The sequence below is a fragment of the Pseudorca crassidens genome, chromosome 10 (assembly GCF_039906515.1).
Source record: "Pseudorca crassidens isolate mPseCra1 chromosome 10, mPseCra1.hap1, whole genome shotgun sequence".
In the NCBI taxonomy this organism is placed as follows: Eukaryota; Metazoa; Chordata; class Mammalia; order Artiodactyla; family Delphinidae; genus Pseudorca; species Pseudorca crassidens.
In genome coordinates, this window is record NC_090305.1 from 22,892,812 (window position 1) to 22,912,512 (window position 19,701).

General features: G+C 46.2%; 1 long non-coding RNA gene across 1 annotated transcript in view; it reads right to left on the bottom strand.

The window, feature by feature from the left end:
• Positions 1-19,701, bottom strand: part of LOC137231799 (uncharacterized) — a 93,849-nt gene that overhangs the window by 52,321 nt on the left and 21,827 nt on the right. Inside the window, exon 4 of the long non-coding RNA XR_010946732.1 lies at positions 19,472-19,515. This is a non-coding gene — a long non-coding RNA (uncharacterized lncRNA). The remainder of the gene's footprint in view (positions 1-19,471; positions 19,516-19,701) is intronic.

Sequence of the window (19,701 nt, forward strand, 5' to 3'; positions counted from 1 at the left end):
TTCCAAACATTGTACCATTTCATTTATAAATTCTTCAACATTATACCCAACTCATATTGAGTCCCTGCAAGCTGACAGCATAATGCTAAAGCGCAATTCATTATAAGAGATTCTTTTTTTAAAAAATAAATTTATTTATTTATTTATTTATTTTTGGCTGCATGTGGGCTTTCTCTAGTTGCGGCGAGCGGGGGCTACTCTTGGTTGTAGTGCTGGGGCTTCTTATTGCGGGGGCTTCTCTTGTTACCGAGCACGGGCTCTAGGCTCGCGGGCTTCAGTAGTTGTGGCTCGCAGGGTCTAGAGCGCAGGCTCAGGAGTTGTGGCACAGGGGCTTAGTTGCTCCGCGGCATGTGGGATCTTCCCAGATCAGGGATCAAACCTGTGTCCCCTGCGCCACCCGGGAAGTTCCTATAAGAGATTCTATAAAGGTTTAAAGCAATGCAATCCAAATTCACAGGGCAGTGAATGTAATTACACAATCTACAGAACTGGAGGAAATACATACTCTTCGAAGAATCCTACATGGACTTTGTTTCACTTAACTGAGTTTCTGATAAGAATTGGGAGGGAGGGAGTGATGTTCAAGGTTATGTATTCTGGCAAAAACTTAAGAGTGCAAATTATTCTTGTTGGTTAAGAGAGATCCATTAAGCAGAAAGTAGACTTAGTATCTTGTAGAGAAATTATATAGCCTAACCAGAATTCATAACACCTAGTCACTGCACAGGCAAGTGACTTGAGCTCTTGGCAGGATTCTCTGAGATGAACTGTCTTTTATCAGAATGGTGTCTCTTAAAAGTGGACAGCCAGAGCGAAAGAAGCCACATCCCATCTACTCCCAAAGTACCTTCTTATGATTTCATTTATATCAAAGTCTAGAAAATGCTTATTAACCTATAGCGACAGTAAGTAGGACAGTGGTTGTTTGGGAATGGGGGTGGGGAGGGGGAGGAGAAAGGGAATTACACAGAACAAGAGAAAACTTTATGGGATTGTGATGATGGTTTCACGGGTGTATACATTTGACAAAACTTATTGAAGTCCACCCTTTAAATCTGTGCAGTTTATTTTTTGTCAATTATACCTTCATAAATATATTTTTTAAAACGAATAGCCAAGGGATTTCCCTGGTGGTCCAGTGGTTAAGACTCCACGCTCCCAATGCTGGGGGCCCAGGTTCTATCCCTGGTCAGGGAACTATATCTTGCATGCCGCAACGAAGATCCCGCACGCTGCAGTGAAGATCCCGCCTGCCACAACAAAGATCCCGCATGCGGCAACTAAGAAATGGCGCAAAAAAAAAAAAAAAAAAAAAGAATAGGGACTTCCCTGGTGGTCCAGTGGTTAAGAATCTGACTGCCACTGCAGGGGATACGGGTTTGAGCCCTGGTCTGGGAAGATCCCACATGCTGCGAAGCAACTAAGCCCGTGCACCACAACTACTGAGCCTGCGCTCTAGAGCCTGCGAGCCACAACTACTGGAGCCCGCGTGCCTAGAGCCTGTGCTCCGCAACAAGAGAAGCCACCGCAATGAGAAGCCCGTGCACCGCAACGAAGAGTAGCCCCCGCTCGCTGCAACTAGGGAAAGCCCGCGCAGCAACGAAGACCCAGTGCAGCCAAAAATAATAAATAAATAAATAAATATATATATATTAAAAAAAAAAAAGAATAGCCAAAGGGCAGAGTAGTGGAAAGTAGATGCCATTTCAGAGATGCTCCAGGTCCGGATCACAAGGGTAACTCACAATAAGAAGAGACAGGAGTCTGAGAGCTGACATCTATGAGCCCACAAATTAAGGAAATTATGCACTCTTTGGGTTCATAAACTGCTCTTTGGTTATAGAGTCCTAAGCAGCCAGTTGGTTGAGTCAAGGGTGGAGATGTGAGCCCTGCTGGCTCAAAAGACTACCCTGGAGATATAGTCCTTGCCTCCAAGGCTCTCCCAGGTGTTCTGCGAGCAGTCTGATAAAGCTGCCAGCTTCTTAAAGCAACAGGACATTTTTTGTGTACCTGGACCTTGTCATGCTCAGGTGAAGCTGAGAACACGGTGTGTTTGTTTCTGGCTTGGTAGCTAAATATAGAAGCTAAAAAAAAAAACCCCAAAATGGGCATGGGAATTATCTGGTACCCAAATCCCACCAAGAATTGCATTGGGTGTCTAGTGGAATTTAGCCATCAGGCGGGAGAAGATGCCAGCCAGTCACTACGATCTAGAATTTTGCTGTCAGCTCGGGACTCCAACCTGGACAACTGAAATTTCAGGAAGGATTGACCAATTTTTGTATGACAAATTGGTCCAAGTGGTGGCTCAATGCACGTGGGTAGAGGGAAGGCTGCTCTTGCTGGTTTCTACCTACTTACCTAACAGGCTGCTTCAGAGGAACCACACCCCATTGACAAGTCCAGGTGTTTCCATTACTAGAGTCTTGCCCCTTTATGCTTTGCAGTCCCATCTCAAGTCCTCCATTTCTCCCACTGGGAAACATTGGGGTTGCCCAGGGTTGGCATGAGTTGCCCAATCCTACCTGCCCTGAGCTTCTTCCTCATGCCTGAGGGGCTTGAGGTTCTCCTGAGAAATGCAGAAGACTACTGCTGCATCCTCCACCTTTGGAGGATGGTTGAAGTACCAGTCTAGACTTGAGTCAGTCCTCAGGGGCTGACTAGAAGGGGTATCTTACCCTAGACAATGGAAGTTGGAAGGGCTGGAAGGGTGGGCCCCAGATAAGGCCTGGGAGAGAGCTGAGAGCCAAGCCAGGGAGCCCGAGTTCCCATGCAAGTCTAGGATGGTAGAAGGAGCTCAGTCAGGACCAACCAGGAGAGGAGCAATTTGGGAACAAAATGGAAGATGGGAGGATGGTTGCTCTGAACAGTCTGTGGCTTGTGCCACTATATCTACAGGCCATCGGAGCATCATTCATGAGGGGGGAAAGCTGGTTTGGAGCTACAGAGGCAGGGTGAGCCCCACTCACACTCCTGCTGCTGGGCTGTGGCTCCCTTAGAGTCACCAGGGGAAGACTCTGAAGAGTTCTGGGCGCTTGGGGTGGGGGGCTGTTTCATAAAGCCCTTATCATTGGGTCACAATTTCCCATGCCCCTAGTATTTGGTGATGGCCATGATGCTTGATCCTAAAAAGATCCTGGTGGCTCCTACTAATGGTCGTCTGGTATTTCCGTATCTCTCAGCAGATCATTATTTTCTCTGTCACTGGGAGTTGTTCATGGCATTGTTTCACTTTGCCAGGAAAAGCCTGACCACAACAGTAATTAGACAGTGGGTCCAGTGCTCCCCTAGTGGGGCTGATGCCCCATTAGTCATGGCAGACTTTTTTTTCTTCCTCGACATAGATTTTTACTTATTTTTCTTTTTATTGGGGTATAGTTGCTTTACAATATTGTGTTAGTCTATACGTACAGCAAAGTGAATCAGCTATACATATACATATATCCCCTCTTTTTGGATTTCCTTCTCATTTAGGTCACCACAGAGCACTGAATAGAGTTCCCTGTGCTATACAGTAGTGGCAGACTTTAAAGCCGCTGCCTGGATGCTGCTCTGAGGGTCCTCAGCCTTACTGAGCACTACACCCCTGGCCCAAGTTCCTGATCATTCTTGCAAATGTTCTAGGCTTCCTCTTTTTGTTCTCTCTTCCTTGGTGTCACTAATCATGGGAGATGGGTGGACTGCTCCAGTCCACTGCTCCTGACTTGAGGGGGTGAGCCGGAACTGCCGTCTCTTCATGTGACCCCCTGAGGGAGATCTCTAACACTTACACATGGATATTCTCCTTTGCATTCTAACATTTGCTATGAAACTTACTGGCATGGTTCTGGAGCTCTCCACAATTCTAACCCCTGTGTAGGTGCCACCCCAAGCATCCTGCCCCAGAGCCCAGTCTGCATGGATGCCAGGGATATTGCTGGTGCAGGACCTATAAGCTTTGTATCAGCCTCCTTCTCTTTCTCCTTTCATGACTCTGTTATTCCTCCAGTGTATCAGAGGAAAGTTCCAGCCAGCATATTAAATGGCTAATTCTCTAGACCTGGCACAAGACTACGAGAAATCATCTTTGGTCCAAAGGCTTTGGATTTTTGGTGACTCATTATAACCATTGCATTGGTACAACTATAAACTGAGTAAGAAAAATCATGGGGCATAATGGCGGAGACCACCAGCTACACACCAAGCTCCTCTCTTCTTGGGGTACACACACTACATTTCCCAGACACCCTTCTAAACAGGTTTGGTCACATGACCAAGGTATCTCCAACGGAGACCAAGTTACCTCCAGTGGAATGTGAGCAGAAGTGTACATACCAAACTCCAGGCCTGGTCTATTAAAAAGCCCCCATGTTCCTCCTCCTTTCTCTTCCCCCTTCTTCTGGCTGATTGGCAGCTTGACACCAAGGGTGACCTTGGAAGCCATAAATTGAAATTGGCAAAGACACTATCAATCCAAGTTCCTGATAGACCATGAGGAGGAGAGCTGCTCTTGGAATGCAAACCTTCTCAGCAGTGTTATATAAGAAATAAACTTGTATTATGTGAAGGCTGAAACTTGTGTGTGTGTGTTTTAATTACCACAGCCTAGCCTACTCTAACTAATAGAAGGTGAGATCAGGAAGCAATTTTATTTTCATTTCTCTTTGTCCCTTTAAGCCCATTTTGTGGGACCCATTCTCCTTCTGCTCCTTGATGGACATTTAAAACAGGTTCCATGACCTTCTGGTCATTGTATGTAATCCAAGCTCACCTGGTCTAATTTCCCCAAAAGTTTAGTAATTAAATGGTCTGGTTTCATGTAATGGTAAAACTTCAAACTTTATTTAAACACAAGGCTTCTTCCCTTTCTTTGTGCCATATACAGACCAGCTGCCTTCACTGGGAATTGAAGTGTGTAGTGATCTCTCACTTCCCATTTCTTGCTTTGTGGCAGAAACTGCTGTTGTCTCCCAATATTCATTCACCTCTTCTTCCTTACTAATAAAACTCCCAAATTTTTAGTGGACTTGTAGCCACCCTGAATAAAGACTACATTTCCCAGCATCCCTTGAAGCTATGTGTGACCATGTGACTAACTTCAGCAGAAGGGTCTGAGTGAAGTGAGTGAGGAACTTTTTGATAATGCTCTGGATGGCCGGGATGGTGCTCCAATTCCCGTTTCCCTCTTCCTGCTGGCTGGAATAAGGACCCAGCGGATGTGGTGATGGGTCATTTCAACATTTCAGGTGAGAGCAGCATTCCAGGGAAGGGCAAAACAGCAAGACAGAAGGACCCAGGGTCCCCAACATAGTGGAATTACCATATCCAGCCCAGGAGTCCTTATGCTGGAACTATTCCATGAGAAATACTTTAACTTTTGTCTCTTTTTAACATAGAGTTTTTTCCCCCAGCAGCTGCTCCTGTATACTTACTATACAGGTCATCTTTTATGCGTGCTTCTGTCTTTCCTCCATCATCTTGCTAACTCAGCTTGGACCTTGGACCCCAACAGGGTTGCAGTGGTGAGAGGGAGAGGCCGAAAGGTGCCAGGGGAGGATTTATTTGGCTAGAACTCCTGTGAGATGGCATAAGTCATCCCTGGGTTTTTAGGAATAGGTGATCCTTCCTTTCATTAGGCACTTTTGTGGATACTTTTGGAGACAACTCCTTCCCTTTGCTAAGATTTCTCACTTCCTGATTGTTCCATGTGGTCAAATGCCCTGCTTAGGCTAGTCAACTATATTTCTTTCTCCAGCCTCTACAAGTCTGGCAGGACTCTATTAAGCTCACCAGTCCCTCCAGGTGACACTTTTGGACAGGATCTAACATCACCCTGTGTCAGGCCCCACATCTGGTCCACAGGAAATATCATAAATCCAGTGCTGGTATCTGGGAAGGCTGGCAGCCTCTCAGCCCAGCAGCCTCTCTTGTTCCACCATCAGGGCAGCTAGCCAATTTGGTTTTTGATTTTCAGAATGAGCCAGCCACCAGCTCTCCCAGTCCTCCACACTGCAGGGAACACGCAGTAAACTCTCTGAAGGATACTATGAAGCCCCTTTCCCTGGGCTTGAAGGGAAAGAAATGCCTGCCTCAGATTTCCTCAAGAGGCTGAATAGCTACCCTGTTCCTACTCCCATCCATGGTCCCACCTTTATGGGGACATTCCCAGGCTTGGCACTGTAACGGTGCTCTGGCACCTTCCCTCATGATTCTCCTCTTGAGAAAGAGATTCAAACTCTTTAGAAGTCATTTCTCTTGAATAAGAGCTCATTTGTCTTGTCTGTTTGCTTTCCAAATACCAACCTCACCCACTTACCTCATATCTTCCAGGGCATCACAGAGGAATTAACATGCCCAGAAGCTCTAGTGAAACTGCATTCTATTCTCCTTCTGTTTGAACTTCCAGTCTACCTTACCCAAGGCCACCTGCAGTGACTCCACCGGAGCCACTGTCACTGCCACTATCCCCAACAGAGCAAGGGGCTCTCACCCCAGCCGTAGTAATTAGTCTGTGGTGCAAGTAGTATCTCAAGGTTAGTTCAAAAATGTAACCTGAGTTTCCCTGGGTCTCACTAGCCTGCAAGGACATGCAGATGGGGTCATCTTAAGGTAATAACCCAAATTTTAGCGTCTCTTCCCAACCCCTGCAAAGTCCCCTTCTCTGCCGAAGTATTTCTGGGGATCTGAGGGAAGTCTCACATGTGCTCATAAATTTAGCCATCCAGGGATATTGTAACTGTCTCCATCTCCTGCTGAGCATCACACGCACTGAACTGGAACCCTCGAGACACCAAATCTGCAGGGTGTGGGGGGTGTCTCTGCCCAGTGGTCAGATGCCTTTCCTCTCTTTTGTGATCCATTTCATTAGTGGGGCATCCAAGCAATGCCTGTAGGCCCCAAGGTCTTGCAGAGCTTGTAGGACCACAGCTTCCGGATTGACATTCAGCCTTCTTCCTGACTGGGATGGAGGCAGGACTGGACTAGGGATGGTGGCAAACAACATCCACTTACTCCTTTAGTCAACAGATATTTCCTGAATTCCTCTTCCATGCTAGTCACACGGTGAACAAGATAAATGTGGTCTCTGCAACCAAGGAGTTTACAGCCTGATGCAAGACCAAAAACCAAACCAAACACACACACACACACACACACACACACACACACACACACACATACTCACAGAGCCACAAAAGGCACTTAAAATTTAATGTTCAAGACTTTGTTATTATTGGGTCAAGTTCATTGTACTTGGCTACTGCTTCTGCCTGGGTGAGTTCTGTGCATGAAACCCGTCAACCTTCAGGCAAATAGACGCTGACAGCCGGACAGCCGGCCTTACCTAGGGCAGCACCACCCCTCCTCACCATGCTGCTACAGGGATCCACTGGGGCCCAGGGCTGGAGGTTAACCCTTACTGTGCTGCAAGTGTCTGATTTTTTTTTTTTTTTTTACACTCAGCAACAACCAAAGGAAAACACTTATGGTACCTCCCCCATCCCACACCATGGTTTCCAAACTTTCCATTCCCTGCAGCAAAACTGGTTAAGAGACTGGACAGGCCACTGTGATAACTTCAAAAATATAAGAGGAGGCCAGGGATCTGTTAATCCTGGGGTAAGAGGGGTCAGGCCAGTGCAGACCAGACATGGAAAGGTGAAAAACTTTGAGAGAAGGTAAAGGGAAGGGCTATTTGTGGAGAGAGAGGGGTTGGGTTGAAGAAGGAGGTATTGGAGGAATGGAGGGCAGTCTTGGAAGCCCATCTTCTGCTGGTCTAGGGAACCAGAGATGAGAGGGAGAAAACCTGGAAATGAACCTGGAAACTAAAATTCCAAAATACACAAAAAGTAACACTGAGGAAGGCAGCCAGCAACACCAACACTCCAGAGACAGATTCATGCCGGATGAAGTGAAAAGAACAGAACAACAAGAAAGACGCTTCAGTATCCTCCAAGAGATGACTGAACATATAATGTTCATTAAAAGAAAACAGCAATTAGGAAATAAAAACCAGCAGAAAGGTGCCATCGCTAAACAACTGAAGAATAATATAATTCAATAAACAGTTTGGGAGAAATGATTATTTGGGAAAATACATACATGTAAAACATCTAATGTAACAAAAATCCAAATATTTTCTATTATCTGAAAAGAGGATGTTCTAAGCTGGCTAAAAGAATAAAATTGTCCAATAAAAGAAAGGAGTAGACTGATAAATTTAACCACAATTTTGTTTTCATTTTTATAGTTAATGGAAAAAAATTAAAAGCAAACAAATAAATTAAGAAAATATTGGCCATTCTGTATGTAAGGACACAGGCTCTGAATCCAGACTCCTTAGGTAGGACCTTGGGCAAGTTCATTGACCTCTCCATGCTTCTGTTTCTTCTATAAAATAATAATTGCACCTGCCTCACAGTGGGTCAGGATTAAGCGAGTTACCAAGTTACTACATGTAAAGCTCTTAGAACAGTAGTTGACACATGGAAAGCAGTCAATAGCTATTTCTATTTTATTTTGTACCATGTAAGAAATTCAGACACAAACAATTCACAACAGAGAAACCATAAATAACAATTTAGTGAAAAGTTCAACTTCACTAATAATGAATGAAAATTAAAACAATTCAAATTTTACCTTTCTAGTTGGTAAAGACTTTAAGATGACAATAGAATATTCCTTCTCTAACCATGGGGGTTATGTTCCAAAAAACTTCCTTGGATGAAAACATTGTGATTAAGGAATTTAGGACTTTATGCAAAGTTAGGGGTAGGAGAGATCAAAACCTTTAGTAAACCTATGTCCTAAAAAGGTTTTATGCCACCTCACCATTAGGATAGCTACTATCAAAACAGAAAATAACAAGTGTTGGCGAAGATATGAAGCAATTAGAACCCTTGGGCACTTTTGGCGGGAATGTAAAATAGTGGAGCCGCTATGGGAAACAGTGTAGTGGTTCCTTAAGAAATTAAAAACAGAATTACTATATGATCCAGCAATTCCACTTTTGGGGATATACCCAAAATAATTGAAAACAGAGCCTCAGAGAGATATTTATACACCCATGTTCATAGCAGCATTATTCACAATAGCCAAAAGATGAAAGCAACCCAAGAGTCCATCAGTGAATGAATGAATAATCAGAACGTGGTCTATATATAAAATGAAATATTATTCAACTGGAAAGGAAATTCTAATGCATGCTACAACATGGATGAACCTTGAGTATATTATGTTCAGTGAAATAAGCTGCCACAAAAACGTAAGATTCCACTTATAAGAAGTAGTCAAGGGCTTCCCAGGTGGTGCAGTGGTTAAGAATCCACCTGCCAGTGCAAGGGACACATGTTCGAGCCTTGGTCCGAGAAGATCCTACATGCTGCAGAGCAGCTAGGCCCGTGCACCACAACTACTGAGCCTGTGCTCTAGAGCCCGCGAACCACAACTACTGAGCCCGTGCGCCTAGAGCCCGAGCTCCGCAACAAGAAACCTGTGGCACTGCAACGAAGAGTAGCCCCTGCTCGCCACAACTAGAGAAAGCCCACGCGCAGCAACGAAGACCCAACAGAGCCAAAAAGAAAGGAAGAAAGAAAGTCAAGGGACTCCCCTGGCGGTCCAGTGGTTAAGACTCCGTGCTTCCACTGCAGGGGGTGTGGGTTTGATCCCTGGTCAGGGAACTAAGATCTTACACGTTGCGTGGCACAGCCAAAAAAATAAATAAAAGTAAAAAAAATAAAATTAGAAAAGGAAAATAGTCAAAGTTGTAGAGAGAGAAAGTAGGATGGTGGTTACCAGGGGCTGGGGAAGTGGGAATGGAGTTGTTGTTTCATGGGTACAGAGCTTGTCATGCAAGATGAAAAGAGTTCTGGAGATGGATGGTGGTGATGGCTGCACAGCAACGTGAATGTACTTAACACTACTGAACTGGACCCTTAAAAATGGTAAAAATGGTAAATTTCATACTATGTGCATTTTACCACAATTTTTTTTTAATTTTAAGATTTGTGTTTTATGTTAAAAAATATTCTTGGGCTTCCCTGGTGGTGCAGTGGTTGAGAATCTGCCTGCCAATGCAGGGGACATGGGTTCGAGCCCTGGTCTGGGAAAATCCCACATGCCGCAGAGCAACTAAGCCCGCGCACCACAGCTACTGAGCCTGCGCGTCTGGAGCCTGTGCTCCGCAACAAGAGAAGGCCGCGACAGCGAGAGGCCCGCGTACCGCGATGAAGAGTGGACCCCGCTCACTGCAACTAGAGAAAGCCCTCGCACAGAAACGAAGACCCAACACAGCCAAAAATAAATAAATAAATTCATTAAAAAAAAAACTATATATATCTTTAAAAAATATATTCTTTATTTTTACTAAAATAAACTTATAAAGAGATGATCAATTTTACAAAACTTAGATTGGTAACTGCTGACTGAACGATGATTAACCCTTCTTTACTGGAGAGCAGCCTCCAAAGGCATCTCTCTCCTGCAGTTTCAATGAAATGTTTGCAAATCAGTTCTAGATTATTACCGCTAAAGGGCCTATGAAGAAGGATTTTGTTTGCACATAGTTCTCCATCCAACACTCAGCGCCTTTCCAATTATCAGTAGGAATATGTAATGTACTGCAATTATGTAATGCAGTTATGAAACAGAGAAAAAGTGTGGTCTAGACAGGATGTGCTATCATCGTCACGGCAGGAAGAGAAACTTGTGCACTGCCCTGGAATAGCTCATGGTCCCAGCCCTGGGATTCTGATTCACTGGAGGGGGTGTGGCCTAGGCACAGATGTGTGGAAAGGGACTGGCTGGCTCTAATGTGCACCTGTGGAAGGGGTGGGACCAGGGAAGGGAGACTTCGTTTCTACTTGGGCTCCTCCCCCAAATTTCAGCTCAGCCGTAGATGAGGGTTTCCATTTCCTGGGTTTTAATGCCTTCCTTTTGCTATAAAGTGAAAGAGTTGGACTGAAGTGGGGTCTTCATTCCATGCCAAGGCAACACGGTATGTGAGGAAAGAACACAGTCATCTTCCTCACTCTCCCCTTACATCAGTCCTTCCTGCCTTGAAATCTGTGTCCCGTCTGTCCCTACCTGCTCCTTGGTGGCTGTCTTCTTTCAAACGTTCAACACTGCTCACTGAAACAGTTTCAACAGCCTCCCAACTAATTTTCCAGACACCAATCTTGATCCTCCCCAACCCACCCCGACCCTGCCTCTGGTAGCATCCTTCACTGTGGATGAAATTTCTGGCTTCATCACAAGGGTGTGTTTGCTCTGCCTTATACACCATTTTATCAGGTCATCAAGATCTTAGCAATCGCCAGGGAGCAATTTACATTTTTGCAACATGGTTCCCATTATGCTGCTTTCTCCTCCTTTCTTCAGCAAACCCTCCGTGTTTTCCTTTGTATAAGAAATGAGCCAATGGGAGTTCTCTGGTGGTATAGTGGTTAGGATTCAGTACTTTCACTGCTATGGCCCGGGTTCAATCCCTGGTCGGGGAACTGAGATCCCCAAGCAGCGTGGCGAGGCTAAAATAAAAAAGGAAATGAGCCAGGATGTTATGCTGCAGGTTTGCCATTTTGACTTATTCCTCACGATCAGCAGAGTTCTAAAGGAATTCTGCTTTTGCTGGGAGTTGTGTCTCTGTCCACACATCTGGGCATTGGGTGTTGCCTGGGGCCTCAGTCAAAGTGCCTCTCTTGGGATTTCCACCTTGCCCTTGTGGGGCTAAAAAACAAACTTAGAAAGCTCCTTGAAGGCTGGAACTTCGTCTCATTTACCCTACATAGTACCTGGGATATTTATTGAATGAATGACTCCTCCATCTAAGATAAATATTAGAAAAAGTCCTTTAAAATTCCCCAGGGTCAAAAATGTTAGAAGCACAAAACAAGAACTGAATGTTCTTACTTTTCTCAGTTCCTTCTTGTCATAACCGCTGTCATGTCTCCTCCTCCCACCTCCTCAGCTTCAAAAACCCACAGCAGACTCTTGGGCACGCCTTACCTCGGACTCCATACCCCACAAGCGCCAAATCACATCCAGATGCAACCAAAAGGGACAGCCTAATACTCAGGGATCAACTTTACTTGGCTTCAGACTCCCACAGAACACTTAGCAATTCTCATCACAGAATGGGATGCATATTTTAGTCCAATAATGTTAATATTAGCACTAATTCCTCATCGATCTCTTCATCCACTCAGAAATTCAATGGCTCAATAGCGAGGAGTTTGGAGCAAAGGTAAGTACACGTTAGATGTGGGTAAAGACAACCCACTTCCAATTCTTACTCCCAGGGAGCTTTCTATACACAAGCAGGGAAGAAAACTCCAGAACTAAATAGGGTCAGGAGGTCCATCTTAGGAATTTTAAGATTGAGAAAGGGATTTAAAAAAAAAAAAAAAAGAGAAAGGGATTTGCCTGTATCTTGATGATGTGAAAACCATATCAAAATATCATCTGTCACTTAGAACGGAGATAGCCCCAAGTCCTGGGCGGCAGGTGCCTGGGAGGGGGTAACTAGTGCACACCCAGAGACTTGGTGCTGTTTATATTTGGCCTTGAAAACCTTCAGAACCAACCTTCCTCAGGGTTTTCTGTGAAGGTAAAAAGTCTCCTCAACTCCCAAATGGCACCTAAAGGAGATGTGTCCTTGCCCCACTTGCTCCAGGTGAGGAAAGGATCTCGTGAAGAACACCCCAGTGAACAAACAGCAAGGCCCGGCCCCTTGCCTGCCTCTCACCCTGTCCTGGGCCTTCCTCACTGCACACCGCCCTCCAGCTGTGCAGTCCAGACACACCCAGCTGAGGCTCCTGCTTGGTTTGAAGGTCATCCAGAGTTGAATACCAGCCCAGAATTTCAGCTTCCTGTCCAGGAAAACAAGGTACATAATTTTTTTTTTAATTTTAAACTATTAGAATTTCAGATTTCCATTTTCATTTGCTTACTTTCTAATTGTTCCATTGTTTGGAAGACAGAAATTTTCAGTCCCTGCCTCTGTTAAGTCTTTATTTTTTTTCTTCTTTTTTAAAATGGAGATATAATTTATGTATAGTGAAATGTTCAAATCCTTTTTTTGATTTTTTTGGTTTTTTTTGCGGTACGCGGGCCTCTCACTGTTGTGGCCTCTCCCGTTGCGGAGCACAGGCTCCAGACGTGCAGGCCCAGCGGCCATGGCTCACGGGCCCAGCCGCTCCGCGGCATGTGGGATCTTCCCGGACCGGGGCACGAACCCGCGTCCCCTGCATCGGCAGGCGGACTCTCAACCACTGCACCACCAGGGAAGCCCTCAAATCCTTTTTTAAAAATTTATTTATTTTTGGCTGCGTTGGGTCTTCATTGCTACGCATGGGCTTTCTCTAGTTGTGGTGAGTAGGGGCTATTCTTCGTTGCGGTGCGCGGGCTTCTCACTGCGGTGGCTTCTCTTATTGCGGAGCATGGGCTCTAGGTGTGCAGGCTTCAGTAGTTGTGGCACGCAGGCTCAGTAGTTGTGGCTTGCAGGCTCTAGAGCTCAGCCTCAGTAGTTGCGGCACACGGGCTCAGTTGCTCTGCAGCATGTGGGATCTTCCCGGAACAGGGCTCGAACCCATGTCCCCTGCATTGGCAGGCGGATTCTTAACCACTGTGCAACCAGGGAAGCCCAAGTCTCTATTTTTAAAAAAATATTTATTTATTTATTTATCCATTTGGTTACGCTGGGTCTTAGTTGCAGGAGGTGGGCTCCTCAGTTGTGGCTCACTGGCTCCTCACTTGCAGTACGCAGGTGCCTTAGTTGCAGCTCGCCAGCTCCTTATTTGTGGCATGCAAACTCTTAGTTGCTGCATGCATGTGGGAATCTAGTTCCCGGACCAGGGACTGAACCCCGGGCCCCCTGCATTGGGAGTGTGGAGTCTTAACCACTGTGCCACCAGGGAAGCCCCCTCTTTTCTTTTTAAAATTAATTAATTAATTTATCTTTGGCTGTGTTGGGTCTTCGTTGCTGTGCACGGGCTTTCTCTAGTTGCGGCGAGCGGGGGCTACTCTTCGTTGCAGTGCGTGGGGTCCTCATTGTGGTGGCTTCTCTTTGTTGCGGAGTATGGCCTCTAGGCACATGGGCTTCAGTAGTTGTGGCTCATGGGCTCTAGAGCCCAGGCTCAGTAGTTGTGGCGCACGGGCTTAGTTGCTCCGTGGCACGTGGGATCTTCCTGGACCAGGGCTCGAACCCGTGTTCTTAACCACTGCACCACCAGGGAAGTCCCTCATGTGATTCTTTTATCAAGTGAGAGATTCTTTCACAGTTTGAAAAATTTCACTCTGTTTGTATGTAGAATGTTTTGGAACTCATGTTATGACGTCAGTTCAATAAATTAAATGGCTGATTCCATGATGGGGAGGATAGATCTCCGCAGAAAAGTTTCTTCCTCCACCTCCCACCTCCAACCCCTACTCCTCAGACCAGGGTTTTCATGAAGCACAAGCCTCACTCCAGGTGGGAGCCCTGCTGAGGCTGGAGGAAAGCCTCCAGAAGGTGACTAATACACTGCATTTGGCCCCTGGTTGTGGGCAGTGGCAAGTGGACAGGCAAAGTTTGAAGGCTATTTTCCAGAGACATGATGTGAACTTCAAGCCTCAGCTGACGGTCACGTGGTTGTGTGGTGGTGGCAGACTATTTATTTCATGAATGGAAGGACTCAGGCAGTGCAGAGGATGACATGGGCCATGTTGTCTGTATCACTATTGCCCTCGGGTCAGGGGGCAGGTCATTATGAAGCCCTTGCCAGTGGGTTCCCTGGAGTCTAGGTGAGAGACACATGAGATGTCCCACACCCATGGATGTGTCATAGATGGGAGTACAGTTTACAGCATGATGCTTAAAATTATCGAGAATATCACTTTTGACACCCTAAATGGGACACAGTGGTCCATTTCAGGAGCACAGTGGCAGAATTTAGCACTTGTGTGAGCCTCCTTTGATTAAAACATTATCAGCCCCCTCCCACCCCGACCTCTGATCACCCCCCCCACCCACACACACAGGGTGGTTCTGGGTCCTAGGCAGGCATTAAGAGTCTGCTGTTGGTACTCAGCTTAGCTCCACCCATGGCTGAAGAGCTGTGAAGTTCACGGTGGAAGATCTCCAAGAGGGCGGTCTTCGCTGCCCCTGTGATTCAGCGGGCATGATAAGTTAACCAGCCATCTACCAGTTCTGGTTTCCTAGTATGTATATGATTTAGAATTAGAAGCACATAAAAAATAGCCTTATTACTGGGACCTCTGCCTCTAATTCCACTTTGCCTTCATATAATTCTTTATAGCATTATGCAAATCTAATCATGCCCAGACTCAATTTTTAAAAACACTTTCCAGAACCTACTGGATAAGACCCAAACCCCTCGGCATGGCAGGCAAGTCCCTTCAAGAAAGCCTGTCCAATCTCATGAAAGCATTTTGTAGAGGACACTTTTGGCATCACAAAACGGCCATCCCTACTTCCTTGCTGGCAAAGCTTTTCAAATTTTATTTATTTATTGTTTCAGTGCTGCCCTCCCATATATTCAGAGAAGACGGTCCCTTCACGGCCGAAAGAGATATATTACTATGATTGCTTTAAATCAGCCACACCATTTCCATTCCTTTTCCCATGATGGATTTAGGAGTGGGGCTCTGGGCCCAGTGAGACATGGGGGGGGTGTTAGTGGGGAGTCGGCGGGGGTACTTCTGGGAAAAGCTTTCTACCTCTGTACATTGCTGTGGAGGATGTGGGATGTGGTGTCTGCAGCTGAGGCAGCCAACCAAAGTCTATGAGACTGAGTCCTGACACACTGAGGATGGGAGAGCAGAAAGTTGGAAAGAAGCTGGTCCCTGATGACATCATAAAGCCACCAAATTAACCAAGAACCTTTCTTTCCCAGGAAACTTCTTCACCCAGAACTTTTTTTTTTCCTTCTGTTTTTTTTTTCATTTGTTTGTTTAAGCCTTTTCTGGTACTTGCAGCCACAAGCATTCTCACTGATAAACCTGCCCAACATCATCTTTTATAATTCACCTTTCCTTCTACTTAAATCCTGCTGCGGTCTCTCTCACACCTTCACATTCTATACACTCTCACCTCAGTTTTTGGTTCTGTCATGTAAATTCTTCTTGGAGTTTTCCCCAGGTGCTGCCCTATGACCGCTTCACTTTGTGACCCCTCCTTCCCTCCCTCAGTCTCAGCAGCCCCGAGGTCCCCAGCTCTAACTTCCTTGCGCTGGATCTTTGGGGGAGGGTGGGGATTTGGACTTTAACAGAGATTCCAACACTACAGGTTTCCTTTGGAGACTCCTGAAGGCCCAGGTCGAGTTTAGCCCTGCACTGAGGGCTAGAACTTGAGTAACGTATGGATCCTTTTGGAAGACATACAATTCTCATGGACTTGACCTAAATTATTTTTATAACAAATGTGTGCAAACACAGCTAACTATGAACTCTTCGTGCTTCAGTACTTAAGCAGTCATAAACCCAAAACAAAGTTGCAATAAGTACAAAGAAAAGTGGAAAGACAATTTAAACTAAAAGTAATTTGATGTGATGAATAGTGTCGTTTTTTCTGAAATGAAGTTGGTGCTGGCAACGTGAACACATAATACCTAACTGGCTCTTTTGAAGTTGACACAATATTCCACTGTGTGCCCAGCATGATTCAGTTCTCCCCCTACTTGTGTCTGTTCAAATAATCAAGAAATCTTTGTCAGTACGTGTCCCCTGGACTTCACTTGGTACGAACGCAAGCCAGACAATTAAAGAAGTGCTAACTTGACCACAAGTAGGTAAACACACAACACAAATGCAGGCACTCACATGCAGGTCCCTAGATCAGTTACACAGGATCCAGAACATGCTTAAAATACTTTCCAAAAAATTACCAATGAAACAAAAACATGGAATTTAATAACTTTCACAGAGCATTCATGGAACCTCAGTTTGAGAAACACTATCCTAGCACTGACCTTGACTTCTGGTGTGACCTTGGGCGAACTGTTAGCCATCGTTCAATCTCTGTACATTGTGTACAAACAAGAATAATTTGGACCACTACTATTCTTGGGAGATGAAGGAAGTTAGAGGAGTTAAGGACAATGTCCCAAGATCTTCAAGGACTTTAAAGGAAGGGGTGAGGATTTATGACAGATCCCTAGAGTTGGACAAATAACGATAGCTCAGACACTCCAGTCCAGCTTTGACTTTGGAGTCAGAAGGACTTGTGTTTGAACTCCAGATCTGCCAATTGCTGTGTATGTGTCTGTGGGCAAGTTACTTGATTTCTCTGACCCTCAGTTTCTGCCCCTGTAAAAGTGGAAGTATCTCAAAATACTGCTGCCAGAGCTGCAGTGAGGGCCAAATGCGATGACTTGGGCAAGTGCTGAGGGCAGAGCCTGGCACCTAGCAAGGCTCAGTAATCGGCAGCCTTTATCAGGAAGAGGCCAAAGGTTGCTGAGAATGCCACAGGCTTTGGCAAAGAATGATAGAAAAGAGAAAGTGAAGATTCTAAGATTCTGTCCATAAATAACAGTATTTCTGTTATGTGACTGTCAGCGTATTTCACACTAATGAGCCCCGCAGCTACCCTAAGCTTCCGCTCAGCCTTTCTCTTTTCTCCCTCCCTGGCTGCCTCTCCAGAGCTCTGCCCGCCCCGGTTCCACGTCCAGGCTTGAAGCTCCTTCCCTCCAGGTTTTCACTTTCTCCAGTAATTATCGTAGTGTTGGTCACCTGTGCAGCGAGCGCCCCCCAGTGGTCTTTCTGTTCATTACAGGGACCGTGGGGCCTACAAAAGACTGAAGAAAGGCGCGGTTTCCAAGGGGGCAGGACTCAAGAGGCTCAGGCCTTTGCCTAGTCCAGCCACTCAGGAAGCCGTTCTGGATCTCCCTCCTAGCCCCCGCCCCCTTTCGGAAGAGAGAGGCGGATAGAAGTCCTGGGTGGAAAGCAGTAACTTGCCACAAATCTAAGGCAAGTTACAACCTCTCCGGGCCTGATTCCCTTTTTTTTTTTTTTTTTTTGCGGTACGCGGGCCTCTCACTGTTGTGGCCTCTCCCGTTGCGGAGCACAGGCTCCGGACGCGCAGGCTCAGCGGCCATGGCTCACGGGCCCAGCCGCTCCGCGGCATATGGGATCTTCCCGGACCGGGGCATGAACCCGTGTCCCCTGCATCGGCAGGCGGACTCTCAACCACTGCGCCACCAGGGAAGCCCCTGATTACCTTTTTAAGAAGAGCCCTGCCCCATCCACCTCAGAGGCCCCAAGGAAACAACCAAATGATAGGTGAAAACACCGGGAGAGAACCGAGCATGTGCTTTTCTGTAGGATCTCACCATTTCATCACGGCTTTGCTGGTTGGAGGGCGGGGGCGGGGGGGAAAACCCCGGGCGGATGTGGACGAGATAAAGGGGGAATGAACTCCTCCCTCCTCAGCCATTGCTCTGCACTGTGTATCCAACGTGCTGCTGCCAGAAACCACTTTTAAAATAACACCCATCTAATCATGCGTTTCCCAGCTCAAAGGCCCAAGGCCCTTCCTCCTCACCTTCAGAATAAATGAAACTACTAATGAGATTACCCCACCTCACTCTGCCTCTCTGGGGTTAACACATACAGGCTCTGTTTTCCAGCCACAGCTGCGTTCTCACATAACCATGTTTACGGCTCCCTGCTATTAGCCAGGAATGGCCTTGCTTCCTTTCTGCAAATCTTTGTCTGACTTAAAACCCAGTTCCAGCTCCAACTCTTCCATGATGCTGTCCTTGATCTTGCCTCGCCCCCACTCAGGAGGACCTGGCCTGCCCCTCCTCTGGGTTCCCACAGCCTCTTCCAGCTCTGACTATAGTATGGGTAAGGCTGTCTTCTCTGATTATATACATATACAAACACATATACACATACACATGTGTATTTATACATATACATACATACATACATATTTATACACACATATACATATACATGCCTTGCTCCCCCTCTAGACTGTAAATGCCCAGAGTGGGTTGTGTTCCTGTATGTATCCTTCATAGCTCTTACTGTCAGAACCCTGCCCTGCACAAACCCTTCATAACTGTGGAATGAATTGGGACATGGAACTCAGGGACCCAAGTGACACATGAGAAAGCCACAGATGGAGATCATGTTAGTGGGGTTTGGATGGTTGTTTCCATCAATGGGGCCTGTATGCCATCTCACATTATCATCCCAACAGACCCCCGGGGGTCTATTAGCGCCATCTTTTGGTACTTTGCTTCCTCTCATGTGAGGCCTCGTTACTGCTCCCTCCTGGCCCTACTTTCTCCAAGCCTAATCAGTCCCCTTTGGCTTTGGGAAGCATATTTTCCAAATCAAGAATTGGCGTACATTGTCTGACAATGATATTTGTACTTCAGAGGTGACAGGTCAGAATATGTTTGAATTGGGATTGTTCTGGAAAACTGAGGGTGCCTCTTGGCCTTGGGTACTTCCTATGCTTTGGTACAACTTGCGGGGGGGGGGCACTCACCAACTAGGAAACCGGTATTCTGGTTCTCCCCGGAGTGCAAAACCCTGACGGAAGAAATGAATTGTTAAGGACGCAGAAGGAGACCTCTTAAGGACCACTGTTAATCTCTTCTCCCACCTCCTGTCTGTTTGTCCCTCTTGCCTGGATTCTCCCCCTCAGCAGGACCTAATGCCTGCTGCCTAAGCTCTCAGCCACAGCCAGCCGCTGCTGCTTTCTCCCGCGCTGCTTCC